Source organism: Dermochelys coriacea, chromosome 2 (assembly GCF_009764565.3).
Source record: "Dermochelys coriacea isolate rDerCor1 chromosome 2, rDerCor1.pri.v4, whole genome shotgun sequence".
NCBI lineage: Eukaryota > Metazoa > Chordata > Testudines > Dermochelyidae > Dermochelys > Dermochelys coriacea.
Genome location: NC_050069.1, coordinates 68145701 through 68160311, shown reverse-complemented (window position 1 = coordinate 68160311; position 14611 = coordinate 68145701). Strand labels below are relative to the sequence as shown.

Genomic DNA, 14611 nt, shown 5'->3' with positions numbered 1-14611 from the left:
CGGGGGGAAATCCTAGCCCCATTGGCGCCAATAACACCACTCCTTTTGTAATGGGGCCAGGATATCACCTTTTTTTTTTTTTTGGTCACGGTTACTCTTTTATTTCATGCAACTAATATTAAAATGGGTGCAGCGGTTCTCACTTCATCGCAGGGTAGCGCTGGCCAGGGGCCGCTAATCGGCTTCCCCGCCCGCGTCTAACAGCCCGGCGGTGAACGGGTGTGTATCTGCATAAAGCGTGTGTTTGCCGGTAGACAAGCCCCGCACCAGCCCGGACCCCAGCCTGGGCTGCCCAGGGGCAGCGACCCTTTGCCCGGGTGTGGGTTGCAGAGCCCGGCCTCCCTGCCCTGGCTCCACGGAGGCTCCCAGCCGCGCCAGCCCAGAGCCCGGCTCAGCCCATTGTGTGTGCAGCATCCCCCCAGTCCCTCCCCATTTCAGCGTGGACTAAACCATTGCAGCCCGCGCGGAGCCGCCGACTCCCGAGCGGCCGCTCACCCGAGGCAAAGGCCACGAGGCGGGCGCGGCCGAGGGCGGGCGGGCGCGCGCGCGCGCGGCGCTGGGAGGCGCGGGGCACGGCCGAGCCCGTAGCTCCGCTCCGCTCCCCTCCCCTCCCCTCCGCGCGTGGGGGCAGTGGGAAGAGCCCGGCTGCGCTCTGCCTTCCCCCTCCCCCCCCCCGCCGCCGGCAGCGGCAGCGGCAGCAGCAGCAGCGCCCGGGAGCGTTTCATTCAGTGCCGGGAGGAAGCGCTGCCTGCGCGGGAGGCGTCTGCCCACCGCGCCGCTCGCTGCTTCCCCGCCTTCCCCGCAGGCGGCCGGCTGCCCCCCCCCCCGCCGTCGCCTGCGCGCAGCCGCCCCCCGGAGCAGAGGCGCCCGCGAGAGGCCGGCAGGGACGGTAAGGGCGGCGCGCGGCGGGCAGGTCTGCGAGCGGGGCGCGGCAGTGCCCGGCTGCACGCGCTTATTGTTGTCCCAAGTAGCGGCAGCTCCCGCTGCCGCCCCCCCGGTGTCAAAGCTTTGCACGGTGGCTGGGCTTCCCGGAGCTCGTTTCAGGGGGTGGCAGCATATTCTGCAAGAACATCTGTGGGCCTCGGGGTGTTTCTTTCCCCCGCCTCACGTGTCCCCCCTCCCCCTTTCCTCTTGCGATGTAGGGTCTGGTTCGGGCTCGTTGGGTCTGGAGTTGTGACAGCAGGAGGTGGAAGTTTCCCCAGCAGCTCGGGAAGCGGAAAGCTGTTTTTAAAGGGGGGGGGGAGGGATTGGGTTTTGTGTGTGTGCAGACGGAGCCTGCAGCCCTTGTAGCTGCAAAGAGAGAGGAAAAAGTTCTGATGGAGGGGTTGGACACGCAAGGCTTTCGGAAGGATTTCCCTTGCAGGGTTAGATGTTTGATGCTGGAGGGATTTGACAGCTGATACTAAACTTAACAGGGCAGATGCACTCAGCAGGATCCTGCTGCCTAGTTGGGAAGTCTCGAACCCTGGAGCACTGATAGTCTCTAAGGTGCCACAAGTACTCCTTTTCTTTTTATTAAAATCAAATGCATGGAGAAAAACTAACAAATTTAAGGTGCCACAAGTACTCCTTTTCTTTTTGCGAATACAGACTAACACGGCTGCTCCTCTGAAACCTTTGATTTTAATGCCTCTGTTGCCCTTCAAGGAATGTTTCAATAAACTCACGTTCCTCTGTGTTTGCAGGATCGGGGCCTAAGCAGGAAGGGTGGGTTGGGGGCGGTGGGAGTGACAAAGAGAAGTTAAAAAGGTTGTTTGTCTCAGTAGTGCACAATTCACTTCTCGGAATAAGATGCAATAATGTGGTGGGCTACCCCTGCTGTTGGAAAGCTCAGCTGCCTCTCTGCATAGAGACAAATTGCGGTGCCATATTTTTATTAGTTCTTTTTACTTAAGACCAGGTTATTGTAACTCCAGTAACAGGACAAGTCCCCCAACTCTTTTTTTTTTTCAATTTGCTTTTTCACTATAAAACTGCTCAGAAATAAAGTGGTTTGCTTGTTCCTAAATTCCTCAAGGAATGTCAAGGGAAAACACGTGGCCCTGGAGACAGAAACCGAGAGTAGCTGTTTAACCCTTCGGATGTGTTTTTCTGACTCAGAAAGAAGTGTGGACTTCCTTCCTCCTCTAATTCTCTTTCTCTGTGATGCAGGGCAAAGCACAAGGCTTCTTCCTGTGGGTCAGGCTAATGCCCTGTTCAGAATCTGGTACACATCTGTCACAACATTACATGAAATTAGTCCTGTCTAGTGGCTGGTTTTTAAGGACCACTGACAGGTTTTGTTTCAAGGGAGGATTTGACTCTGAAGGAAACTTTAGGTGAGGGAAGAGAGAAGACTTATCCAAAATGAAATGTACCGGGGGTTTTCTATATTCCCTTTCCTGCTATTATTATGATATATATTATATTTTTCTTAGAAAATACTTTCTCAGAGCCATTGCTTAGAGTTCAACAAAGTCAATTTGTTTTACATTACTGTTGGAAAGATGTGATGTGTCATATGACCTAATATGTGATCACTTTAGGGGGAGGAGATGGTCTGTGAAGGGAAAGAAGTCTTTCACAAACCTAGTCTAAGCAAATAGAATGTACAATAAGATGTTATATTACAGAATCTGAAAAGTATATGCATTTAAAGATTTAACTTTGCAAGTTTTACTTAACATGAAAATTCATGTAATTTGCATCTTGATCCCTGTTATCTCAGTGTTTAAGATCAAAAATTGATCACACATAGGTTAATTCGGGCATACTGAAGCTGATAGCTGCTTTCGCTTCATTATATGCAATCGTCCCTTGTACTTAAAATGACAGCATTAGTTTTCTTGCCTTAAAGACTTAACATACCTTTAAAAGATCTGGGAATGTAGTTCTTTTTATAACTTAGTTATAGATTTTAAAAATTGTTTGTATTCCTAACTCTTTCATAGTTTCCTGGGTGATCTCGGGGAAGTAACCTTTGAGCCTCGGTTTCCTCATCTGTAAAATGTCCTTACCTTTTCCAACATAGTGATGCTAAATGTTGAATTGTAGAGTATGGCTCATAGGGTTGATGCTGTAAAAGTATAAATGTTAATTTGTTACAAAAATGTTATATCACTTCTTGTCCTACATATAAAATCTGTTGTGTGTTCTTAATAGTAGATAGTGTATGTGCACAGCTTTGTGCGTGTGTAGACTTAAACTAAGTGCCTTACTTATTTTTAAATGCTCTAAAAAGATCAATTTAATCCATTCCTTAGTGCTAAACATTGGTATGCCCCTTCATGCTTCGACCACCATTCCAGAGGACATGCTTCCATGCTGATGACGGGCTCTGCTCAATAAAGATCCAAAGCAGTGTGGACTGACGCACGTTCATTTTCATCATCAGAATCAGATGCCATCTACAGAAGGTTGATTTTTTTTGGTGGTTTGGGTTCTGTAGTTTCCGAATTGGAGTGTTGCTTTTTGAAGACTTCTGACAGCACGTTCCACACCTCATCCCCCAGAGATTTCGGAAGGCATTTCAGATTCTTAATGCCTGCCTTAATACTGCTCACAGGGCAAGGAGTCAGATAGTGGAATTGACTGTAAAGGGAGATGGGGGAGACATTGCTTAAAACCTCTTAGACTCATAACTGGGACTAGTTAGAAAATATAGACATCCGACAGGCAAACCTGGGTTGAGTGCTGTAGCTATTTTTAGAAATCTCATATTGGTATCTTCTTTGCATTTTGTCAATCTGCTTTGACAGTGTTCTTAAAACAAACATGTGCTGGGTCATCATCAGAGACTGCTATAACATGAAATATATGGCAGAATGCAGGTAAAACGGAACAGGAGACATACAATTCTCCCCCAAGGAGTTCAGTCACAAATTTAACTAACACATTATTTTTAATGAGCATCATCAGCATGGAAGCATGTCCTCTGGAATGGTAGTCAAAGCATGAAGGGACATACAAATATTTAAACTATCTGGCACATAAATACCTTGCTATGCCAGCTACAAAAGTGTCATGTGAATGCCTGTTCTCACTTTCGGGTGACCTTGTAAATAAGAAGTGGTCAGCATTATCTCCCATAAGTGTAAACAAGCTTATTTGTCTTAGTTATTGACTGAATAAGAAGTAGGACTGAGTGGACTTAAAGGCTCTCGAGTTTTATATTGTGTTTTTTTTAGTGCAGTTATGTAAAAAAAATCTATATTTGTAAGTTGCACTTTCACAATAAAGAGATTGCACTACAGTACTTGTATGAGGTGAATTGAAAAATACTATTTCTTTTGTTTATCTTTTTACAGTGCAAATTTGTGTCTTAAAAATAATATGAAGTGAGCACTGTACACTTGGTATTCTGTGTTGTAATTGAAATCAATTTATTTGAAAATGTAGAAAAACATCCACAAATATTTATAATAAATTTAAATTGGCATTCATTTATTGTTTACCAGTGCAGTAAAAACTGTGATTAATCACGATTAACTCGATTAAAGAAATTAATTTGTTTTGAGTTAATCGCTTGAATTAATTGTGATTAATTGACAGCCCTATCCTAAATGTATTAAAATATGTTTGTGGAGTAAAGAATCCAGTGTGTCATTTGCACAGTCAGACTCACTCTATGGTGAATTGTTTTTTCTGAAACTTGCAAAGTATCCAGCAACATCCTCTGTTGTACAGAGTGATTAAAGCCCCGGTTCAATAAGCACTTACACATGTATTCATGGGACTAGTGTAACTAAAGTTAAGCATCAGCATTGCATGATTGTGTCTTATCTGTGCAGAAAATGTGATATCTGGAAGGGGTGGCAGAGATGTGGCTCTGCAGCATTCTTAACAATTACTAGCAGCCCTTTCTGAGGCAGATATTTTTGTCGTATGCCCATGGTCCCGAGAGCTGTGGCTGAGATTTAACTCAGAACAGCTACTCTCCATGGCATGATCCCAGTCAAAAGGGCCCTAAATTACACAGCAATCTGTCACAGATTATTGTTTTGTGTTTCAATGTTAACTTCCTCTTCAGGATTTAACAGTCTTTGGAGGTAGCAGGCAGGTGCCACAGGAGGTTTCAATGGCAACTGAGCTAACTGTGGTGCTGGTCATCATGGGGAAATAGAGGGGCCGGCTCTCTAGAGTGGATGTCCTGAGATCCTCAACTGTAGAGTTTTTACAGAGATGCTTTTACACCATGCAGTTAAGCAACCATGCACCCGGCCTCTTCCATGCAGCTGCTGATCCCTTCCCAGAGAGATCAAGTTTCCTATGTCCTCAGCCATATGGAATATTTCTTGTAACTTTCTCCTCTGGTGGATTTTTTTCAGAAGAGCTGATAATGTGGTCCATGTTCATTATGAAAGGCCATACTTTTTCAGTATGACAAAATGATTGTAAGGCCTTAACCTGATAACTTTTAGGTGTACGGACTTTTTTTGGTTTTTATTGTTACAAAAATAGTTATACCACTAAAAACCCTGGTGTGGGTGTAATTACACTGGTATAAAAGTGACTTCCACTTTCTCGTATGGAATAGCTACAGTAGATCAGTATAAACTGTGTCCAAACTGGGAGGGTTGTTCTGTTTTAACAATACCGGCATAGTTAAAGTGGTACACCTTTCTAATAAACCCTAAGTACCCCGGGGTAATTTCCAATTCCATATGCAGATAATTCACCATACTTAACTACCTTGTATCTTTTGATATTACTTTTTTCTTTCTTTCTTTCTTTAGTTTTTAAAATTAATATCAACATTTTCAGTGTCTGTTCCTTGTGGACTTCTGACATGGTGGGAATGTGAAATCTCAGATTGTTATTGGAAACTTTCAGTGTGGGAACATTCCTGGGGGGGGAAGTAATGTGACTCTTTTTCTGAAAGTATATTTTGGTTTTCCAAATTGGGGAGATTACTGAAGTCTCATTTAAAGTAATGAATAAACTGACAAAGAAAAAAACCCAAGACAATTTCCAGGCCAAAAAACCTGCATAAACTACAGTTAAGGTTGTCAATGTATATAGATTGCTTAATTAAAAAAAATCCCTTAAATATATCTTGTAACTTTCCTAAACACAAACTGGAAATTCAGAATTAAGATTACATGTAAATGTCTGAAAGTAAAGAAATGCACAGTTCAGATAAATCAAAGAACCTTAACCCTGCTCCCCTAACACCACCCCTTGAACAACAGAAACGAAACAATTCTGTAGTAATGGTGGGACAGGTAGGCATGCTGGTAATTGAATGAACTCACCCTCCTCTCCCCCCCCCCAGCCTACTCACTTTTTATAACCCCAATCCATTTCAAGAAATACTCCTGTCACATGGTACGAGTGGGTAGGGTGAGTATGTATATCCTCTGATGGCTACTGTGTTATTTTCCCTTTTCATATGGGGGAAGAAGAGAAATTTAACTAAAAAATAACCACAAACTAACACTGACAACTAAGAAAACACACAAATAGAGAAATCTAGGGTGGAGGTCAGAATGAATTACCTGAACCCCTTGATACATAAAAGGATTATTCTTTCTCTTTGTGGACATCTGCCAACAACTATTATCTCAAAGGCTTTCCAATCACATGCCACTTCTTGTTCTAAGAGTTCCTTTTGCAATGGCGGCAGAGTCCTGTGGCACCTTATAAACTAACAGACGTATTGGAGCATAAGCTTTCGTGATTGAATACCCACTTTGTCAGATGCATTGTCTGCTGAGTAGGATCTGCCACCTAAGGCCTGTTTGCTGCTCCCATGTCCCTTTAGGTATGAATAAGAAGCAAGTAGTTTTGGAAAGGACCAGGGGAAGACATAGTGCAATGATGGAAGTTATAGGGGAAAGGCATTCATGTTTAGGATCCTGGGCTGGAGCCTGTAGCAGAGAAAGGACATGCCCTCTCACCCTCTTGTGTGCCGCCTAGAAGGGTAGTGTGGAAATCCATGTGACCCAGGATTTGTAAGCCTGGCAGTAAGGGGCCTAAGAAAAAAGGTGTGCGTATGTTGTTTTAGGGAGGGCTAAAGAACTCTTTAGCTAGATGATGGGTGAAGGTTGGTAGTGAAGCCTTGAATTATAACAGGTGTGAATGCAGTAGTCCTAGGAAAACCACTGATGTATTTTAATTCTGTGCTTGGGACCTTTGTTATCCTGGAAGGAGAGACTTTTGCTTTAACCAGGGGGCCAAAGCACTAAAATTCACTCTATGACCAAAGAGAGCAAGGGCAGACAGAAGACGGATGCATCCTAGCACCGGCCTGCTAAGCCGCTGTTACAGACAGACTTTAATTGCAGCCAAGTGCTTCCTTCTTCTCCAAGAAGGATGACGACAAAATTACATATGGACCATTTAATAAAGAAATTGAACAGATATATGGAATCTAAGGCCCCAGACGGGACCTAGTCGTATTAATTGGGCCTCTGTTCAGGCACCACACGGTACACCTTGCAGGGCTGGGCTTTAAGACTGTAAACTCAGGCTTTTGAAATTCAAAGGTGAATGTTTAAAACAGAAGGCAAATGTATGTCATTAATGTGGACAGATTTTTGGAAGAATCATGAAGAAAGTAAGACATTTTGGGTAATGTTTTATGTATCAGAGCAACATCAGTGCTCTTGACATTGCTTTATGCCAGTTAAGGTTTTTAATTGATAAAGCATATGTATAATTTTCTTGGGATGTAATGCTCTTGCAGAGCACCCAGGCATAGTTAATCCAAAATATGATAGTCCAGATTTTTAATGGTCACTTTAAATGCATGCTTTCTTTCAAGAGGAGCTGTAGCAAACTTGAAATATCTGTGTTCCTTGTAGGAAGTAAGTGCAAAGAGACTGTGATAAGCAGTCAAGAAGATAATTTAAGAAACTCAAGAAAAATTTTAGTGGATGTCTTAGTGGCATTTAGTATTCATTTATTGTATGTTTTCATTTTCTCCTGTCTCTGCTTTATATGAGTGTGTTGCTTATTGTTAAAATATTATCATTAAAATTATGTGACTTTAGCTCCTTTCATTTGAGAATCTTAGTTGTCATATATTAATAGACAACACTTGTGTAAGTAAGGTAGGTAAGAAGAATTTAAAAATGACTAGTTAAACCCAAACTCAAACAAAATCTATTGCAAAGTATAGTATGTAATGTAGATCTCACTCTTCATCCTGTCTTTTATCTACAGTATCACTTTATGAATTTGCTTTTACAATCTGAGTTTGAAAAACTGCATTTATAACTGTGAGGAAATTTTTAAGCTTGTTCTGGTCAGTGAAAATATATCCAAAATCTTAAACTCAGTCAAGAGAAAACAAGCGGGTCCTTAATACTGCAGGTTACAAACTAAGACATGGTCTCCACCTAAAATTTAGGTCAAATTAGCTGCATTGCTTAAGGGTGTGAAAAATTCACACTCATGAGAGACGTAATTAAATCAATTTGAGCCCTGTGGAAGACCGTGCGAGGTTGACAGAAGAATTCTTCCGTCGATCTAGCTACCACCCCTGAGGGGGGGAATATTTATAAAAGCAACAGAAAAACCCCTTCCATGTCTACACCACAGTGTTACAATGGCAGCTGTGCCACTGTAGCACTTGTAGTATGTGTGAGCATGGTGAGAAGAATGAGTTTGGGATGTATAGTGGGTTTGAATGCAGATAGAGGAGGAGTGAAGGAGAAGAGAAATGGAAGGAAATGAGAGACTGAAGAGAGAGGGGTAAGAATGAGGTGAAAGATGGAGAATGGACAAAGGAGGGAAAACAAGAGAGCGAGAAGAAAAGTCTGAGGGTATGTCTGTGCAGCTATTTTTGGAGCAAGCCTCCCAGCTTGGGTTGACAGACTTGGACTAGCGGGGCTTGGGCTAGTGCTTTAAAAATAGCTGTACAGACAGCACTTTGAAGTTGCGGTTTGGTCTGGAGCCTAGGCTTCAGAGTCTGAGCTTCAGCCCAAGCTTCAACTTCAAAGCACTGTCTGTACAGCTATTTATAGATCACTAGCCTTGGCCATGCTAATCCTGGTCCAGTCTGGAAGGCTCTCTCCAAGATGCTGTGTAGACTGATCCTAAGAGGAATGAAGGAGGAGAGAGACATATGAGGATAGTTGATAGAATTACTAGTGAATTTGTGAATGGGGCCATAGAGGGGTAGTGCCTCTATGTCCATGCAGAATTTGGCCATATGTGTGTATTTGTATTGCTTTTGGATTTTTTTTAATGATGTTACTCTAATCAGTCTTATAGCTCTTCAGGTCCAGGTTGTTGCCCCAAAAATGACAGCATACTTATGTTCATATCTTGGAGTTAAGAATTCTTACAGTTTTATATGCAGCACGTAGTGCTGTGTAGTGTGATGAGTATACACCTAAAAGGAGGAACATTTTATAGCAGAATTAATAAATTTAGTAATCTAAACATCACTAGTTTCAAATTCTGAGAGACTGCAATGTGCAAGTTAAATCTAAGTGCATAGTCCCTACCAAACATATTACTTCTTTCTTTTCAAGTAGGGACAATTCTGGAGTGTTTTGCTGTTCATCTTCCCAAATCAATTCTGGAGTGTTTTGATGTTGAGCTCCCCAAATATGGTCATTTTGTTATTTTTAAGAATTGGGATACTAGATGCTAAAAGTTTCAATGAGCTGTAACCTTTTATCAGTTAAAATGGCAGGCTGCGTGAATGAGAATTTACAGATTGCAGTCCAGCTACTGAAAGTGAGCAACTATTTTCCCATTTAAGATGTTGTCAGATATATTACATAAGTTCACTGGATAAAATATATAATTATGTTAACAATAAATCAAACTGATTCATTAATCAATATTCATGAGTCATTGTAACAACCCCATTAGATAGGAGACTAGAACCCTAATCCTGCATATGGATCTGTATGGGCACATCCTTGACACAATGGTGCGAAAGTCTTTGCATGGATCCCTTGGGGATTCTGTGTGAGGGCTACCTGCCTAGATCCCTTTGCAGGATCAGGGCACCAGGTACTACTTTTTCTTATACTTATTCTCTGATATTTTCAGTAATTTCTTTCATTTATTTGAGGTTACTCCATTGCCCCGTCTTGCGGTGTGCCCTGTGCAGGTGCAAGGGTCTGCCCACATGGATCTCATCGCGGTATTGGTTCCTGTCTCGGCAAACTGAATGATGTGGTAGATTAAAGGGAAACTGTCAATTTGAAATCAGTTTTAAAAAGAAAGAGTAGTTTCAGGTGCTATGCCTGCCCTGAATCCCCCTGCCAGTTTGTGTATTTTTGAGACCACATTTTCCTATTTTAAAAAATTTCTCTCCCCTCTTGCTGTCTGAAAGATCCACACAAAGAAGAGGAGAAACTGATTCTAGTGAAATAGAACATATAGAAAGTGCTGTTGAATGCACAATGCAATGAACTAGAAAGCAAAGTAAATACTTTCCCCCCTAATCTTTGTTATAGTAACTTCAAGAATTACTCGTAATGGTAGATGGTAAGAAATTCATGTGTAGAAATTTTAAATTGACAGTGTTTCTTTAAAGGTTGCTCGTGGTGGTATCTTCCTTTATATAGGTTTAGCTATAAATTGATAAATGTCACTTCTCTTTTCCTCATGTCCTCCCCCCAAAACAAAACAAATCTGCAGTACTTAAACAAAAGTAGCTTTGTTTTTACATTTGTTATATGAAATTGCATAACTCCTTTGGGAAAAGTCTTCCTCTCACAGGAAGAGTCAAAACTCTTTAAGCCAAAAATCTAACAGACAACACAACATTTATTAGTTGTATAGTATTAGATTGTCTAAGATAAAGTCTTTCTTTTAAAAATGAATTAAAAAGTGAAAATTAAGAAAGCTAACACACAAATTGGCATACTTTCCTTTCAGTGCATACAAATTTAGGTGCACTCTGGGGCAAAATTTGCTGTGTCACAAGGATGTAAAACTGAAGGAGCTTTGTTGGTGTTCCTTTGGATTTGCACCTGTGTAATTGTGAGTGGAACTTGAAAGGGATTTTTCAAACAGTGCATGCCCTCTTTTGGTCACTCTGAGAATTGAAAGTATTTTAAAACTATGGGAAGGTTGCACTTCTGGATCTTCAGGCTGTCTTGGAACTCAGGCTCCAACTGTGCACTCAAACATCAAGTTTTTTAGAAGACAGCTCTTGTATGAAGCAAATGCCAAAGGTTTCCTCAATGAAAATGAGCTTGCTCAGCAAGGAATCATGCTGAGTCTACGTGGTGAACACTGCATGATAGGAAGAAATCAGAGACGGAGGAGACATGCAAGGTGATGCACCTTTTTAAATTTGCCTGTGTAGGCTTTCTTTGGGAGAAATTCTGCAGAAAAGGAATGCCCAACAGATCGAGGGCTGCTGCAGTATGGTTTCTCTCAAAATTTGTCATAAAAATACAAGTTCGGAAGCATTTTTTGCCAACAGCCCCTTGAAACACTGAACATCCCTCTGAATCAGGGACTCGGTCACTTACAGTATGGTAAGTCTCACTCTATGATCTGTTAATGCGACAGCAGGGGTGGGGGGATAAGCAGGGCTGAAGGTGAAATGACCATGCAGTTGGGGCCACAAATAAAAAAGGAAATGGAGAGTCCTGCCCAGTTAAGGCAAAATGAAGATGGCAGAATCCCTAGCAGCTCTGCAGCCAACAGCAAGCCAGTGGAAATTGGCCCTTGGGTTACTCCATAAGATAGGCCAGGGGCTGGCAACCTTTCATAAGCTCCTGCCAGCCAGAGTTCCGGCTGCTGGCCCCACTCAGCCCGCTGCCGGTCTGGGATCCTGGCCCTGCCCACGTAGAGTGGGTACCTACCTTCTCCCTGGTTCTAGCCCATTCTCTTCCGCTCTCTCTGCACTGAGCTGAGGGTGGGAGTGCACTGAGCACAGGGCTGGGGGTGAAGGAGCAGGCTGGGGGTTGGGATGCAGGGTCTGGCCAGGAGTTAGAATGAGGGAGGGGGCTCAGGGATGGGGCAAGAGGTTTGGGTGTGGAGTGCTTACCTGGGCAGCTCCCATTTGGTGTGAGGGGTGCAGGTGAGAATGTGGGGGGTGGGAGGGCTACAGGAGCTCCTGTTTGGTGCTCAGGGTGGGGGTGGGAATGTGGGGGGTGCAAGAGTCATGACATTGGGTGTGAGGGGGCTGGGTATGTGTGGGGGGTGCAAGAGTCAGGGCTGGGGGCATGTGGGGGATGCAGGAGTCAGGGCATGGGGTGTGGGGGGTGCAGGGGTCAGGGCAGGAGGCTGGGGTGTTTGCGGGATGCAGGGCTCAGGACAGGGAGCTGGGAGTGTGTGTGGGGAGGTGCAGGGATCAGGGCAGAGGGATGGGGGTGTGGGCTAGGGTCTGGGGTGCTCCCAGCCCCCTGCCCAAAGCAGCTTACGGCAGGGGGCTGGAGGGGATATGCCTTGACTCCACCCCCCTTCCCCACGGCCCCGCCCCATCTCTTCTCCGCCTCCTCCCCAGAACAGCGAACCCGCTGCAGCTCCGCCTCTCCCCCTTCCTCAAATGGGCCATCAGCTGATCTATGGCAGGGAGGGAGGGAGGGAGGGGAGAGGGGCAGGAACCAGCATGCTGGGGGAAGAGGCGGGGGAGGGGGGAACTTGCCTGCTTTGCAGCGGCAGCCGGCAGAACCAAGCTTCTTCACCCTGCCCGGGGGGCGGAGAAGAGCGGGCCGGGCAGGCAGAATTTTTAATGGCTCGCTGCTGCCTGCCGGGGTTCCGGCCTGGGTTCGGCAGTGGGCTGAGTGGGGCTGGCGGCTGGGACCCGGCAAGCAGCAGGGAGCCATTAATAATCAGCTCATGTGCCGTCTCACGCGACCCCTGGGATAGGCCAATCCTATAGGAGGTTTCCCTCATATGGGGAATTAGGGTTCTGGACGCAATAGGAGTGACCTCTCAGGGATTAACTGACACCTCCTACAGCACCATGGCAGCACACGAGACATTTGTTAATTCTATTTAAGGTTTTACTCCTCCACAGATTCATAACATAGAATCCTATTTTCAACGTCTCCGACTCAAGAAATATTTCCAACACACCTCTGAAAAATATACTAACCCACAGAGACCTTCCTACCAAGATTACATAAAGAAGGATTCTGGGGGGACTCCTCCTGAAGGTCAAAACAACAGACTGGACTTCTACATAGAGTGCTTCTGCCGATGTGCACGGGCTGAAATTGTGGAAAAGCAGCATCACTTGCCCCATAACCTCAGCCGTGCAGAACACAATGCCATCCACAGCCTCAGAAACAACTCTGACATCATAATCAAAAAGGCTGACAAAGGAGGTGCTGTTGTCATCGTGAATAGGTCGGAATATGAACAAGAGGCTGCTAGGCAGTTCTCCAAGGCCACTTTCTACAAGCCATTACCCTCTGATCCCACTGAGGGTTACCAAAAGAAACTACATCATTTGCTCGAGAAACTCCCTGAAAAAGTACAAGAACAAATCCGCACAGACACACCACTGGAACCCCTACCTGGGGTATTCTATCTGCTACCCAAGATCCATAAACCTGGAAATCCTGGACGCCCCATCATCTCAGGCATTGGCAACCTGACAGCAGGATTGTCTGGCTATGTAGACTCCCTCCTCAGGCCCTACGCTACAGCACTCCCAGCTATCTTCGAGACACCACTGACTTCCTGAGGAAACTACAATCCATCGGTGATCTTCCTGAAAACACCATCCTGGCCACTATGGATGTAGAACCCCTCTACACCAACATTCCACACAAAGATGGACTACAAGCCGTCAGGAACAGTATCCCCGATAATATCACGGCAACCTGGTGGCTGAACTTTGACTTTGTCTTCATCCACAACTATTTCACATTTAGGGGCAATGTATACCTTCAATTCAGTGGCACTGCTATGGATACCCGCATGGCCCCACAGTATGCCAACGTTTTTATGGCTGACTGAGAACAACGCTTCCTCAGCTCTCGTCCCCAATGCCCCTACTCTACTTGCGCTACATTGATGACATCTTCATCATCTGTACCCATGGAAAAGAAGCCCTTGAGGAATTTCACCATGATTTCAACAATTTCCATCCCACCATCAACCTCAGCCTAGACCAGTCCACACAAGAGATCCACTTCCTGGACACTATGGTGCTAATAAGCAATAGTCACATAAACACCACCCTATACCGGAAACCTCCTGACAGCTGTTCCTACCTACATGCTTCCAGCTTTCATCCAGACTACACCACACAATCCATTGTCAACAGCTAAGCTCTATGATACAACCACATTTGCTCCAACCCCTCAGACAGAGACAAACACCTACAAGATCTCTATCAATCATTCTTACAACTACAATACCCACTGCTGAAGTGAAAAAACAGATTGACAGAGCCAGAAGAGTACCCAGAAGTCACCTACTATAGGACAGGCCCAACAAAGAAAATAACAGAACGCCACTAGCCATCACCTTCAGCCCCCAACTAAAACTTCTCCATTGCATCATCAAGTATGTACAACCTATCCTGAAGGATGACCCATCACTCTCACAGATCTTGGGAGACAGGCTAGTCCTTGCTTACAGACAGCCCCCCAACCTGAAGCAAAGACTCACCAGCAACCACACAACAAAACCACTAACCCAGGAATCTATCCTTGCAACAAAGCCCGTTGCCAACTGTGTCCACATATCTATTCAG

General features: G+C 44.5%; 1 protein-coding gene across 4 annotated transcripts in view; it reads left to right on the top strand.

Moving 5' to 3' along the window:
* Positions 1-553: 553 nt before the first annotated feature.
* FAM110B (family with sequence similarity 110 member B) overlaps positions 554-14611 on the top strand; it is a 176201-nt gene continuing 162143 nt past the window's right edge. For 2 of the 4 annotated variants that reach the window (XM_038392690.2, XM_038392689.2), the window contains exon 1: positions 643-889. The gene's annotated coding sequence lies outside the window, so the exon portion shown is untranslated. Of the gene's footprint in view, positions 890-14611 lie in introns of all 4 variants that reach the window. The other 2 variants (XM_043507830.1, XM_038392694.2) reach the window with 2 other exon arrangements.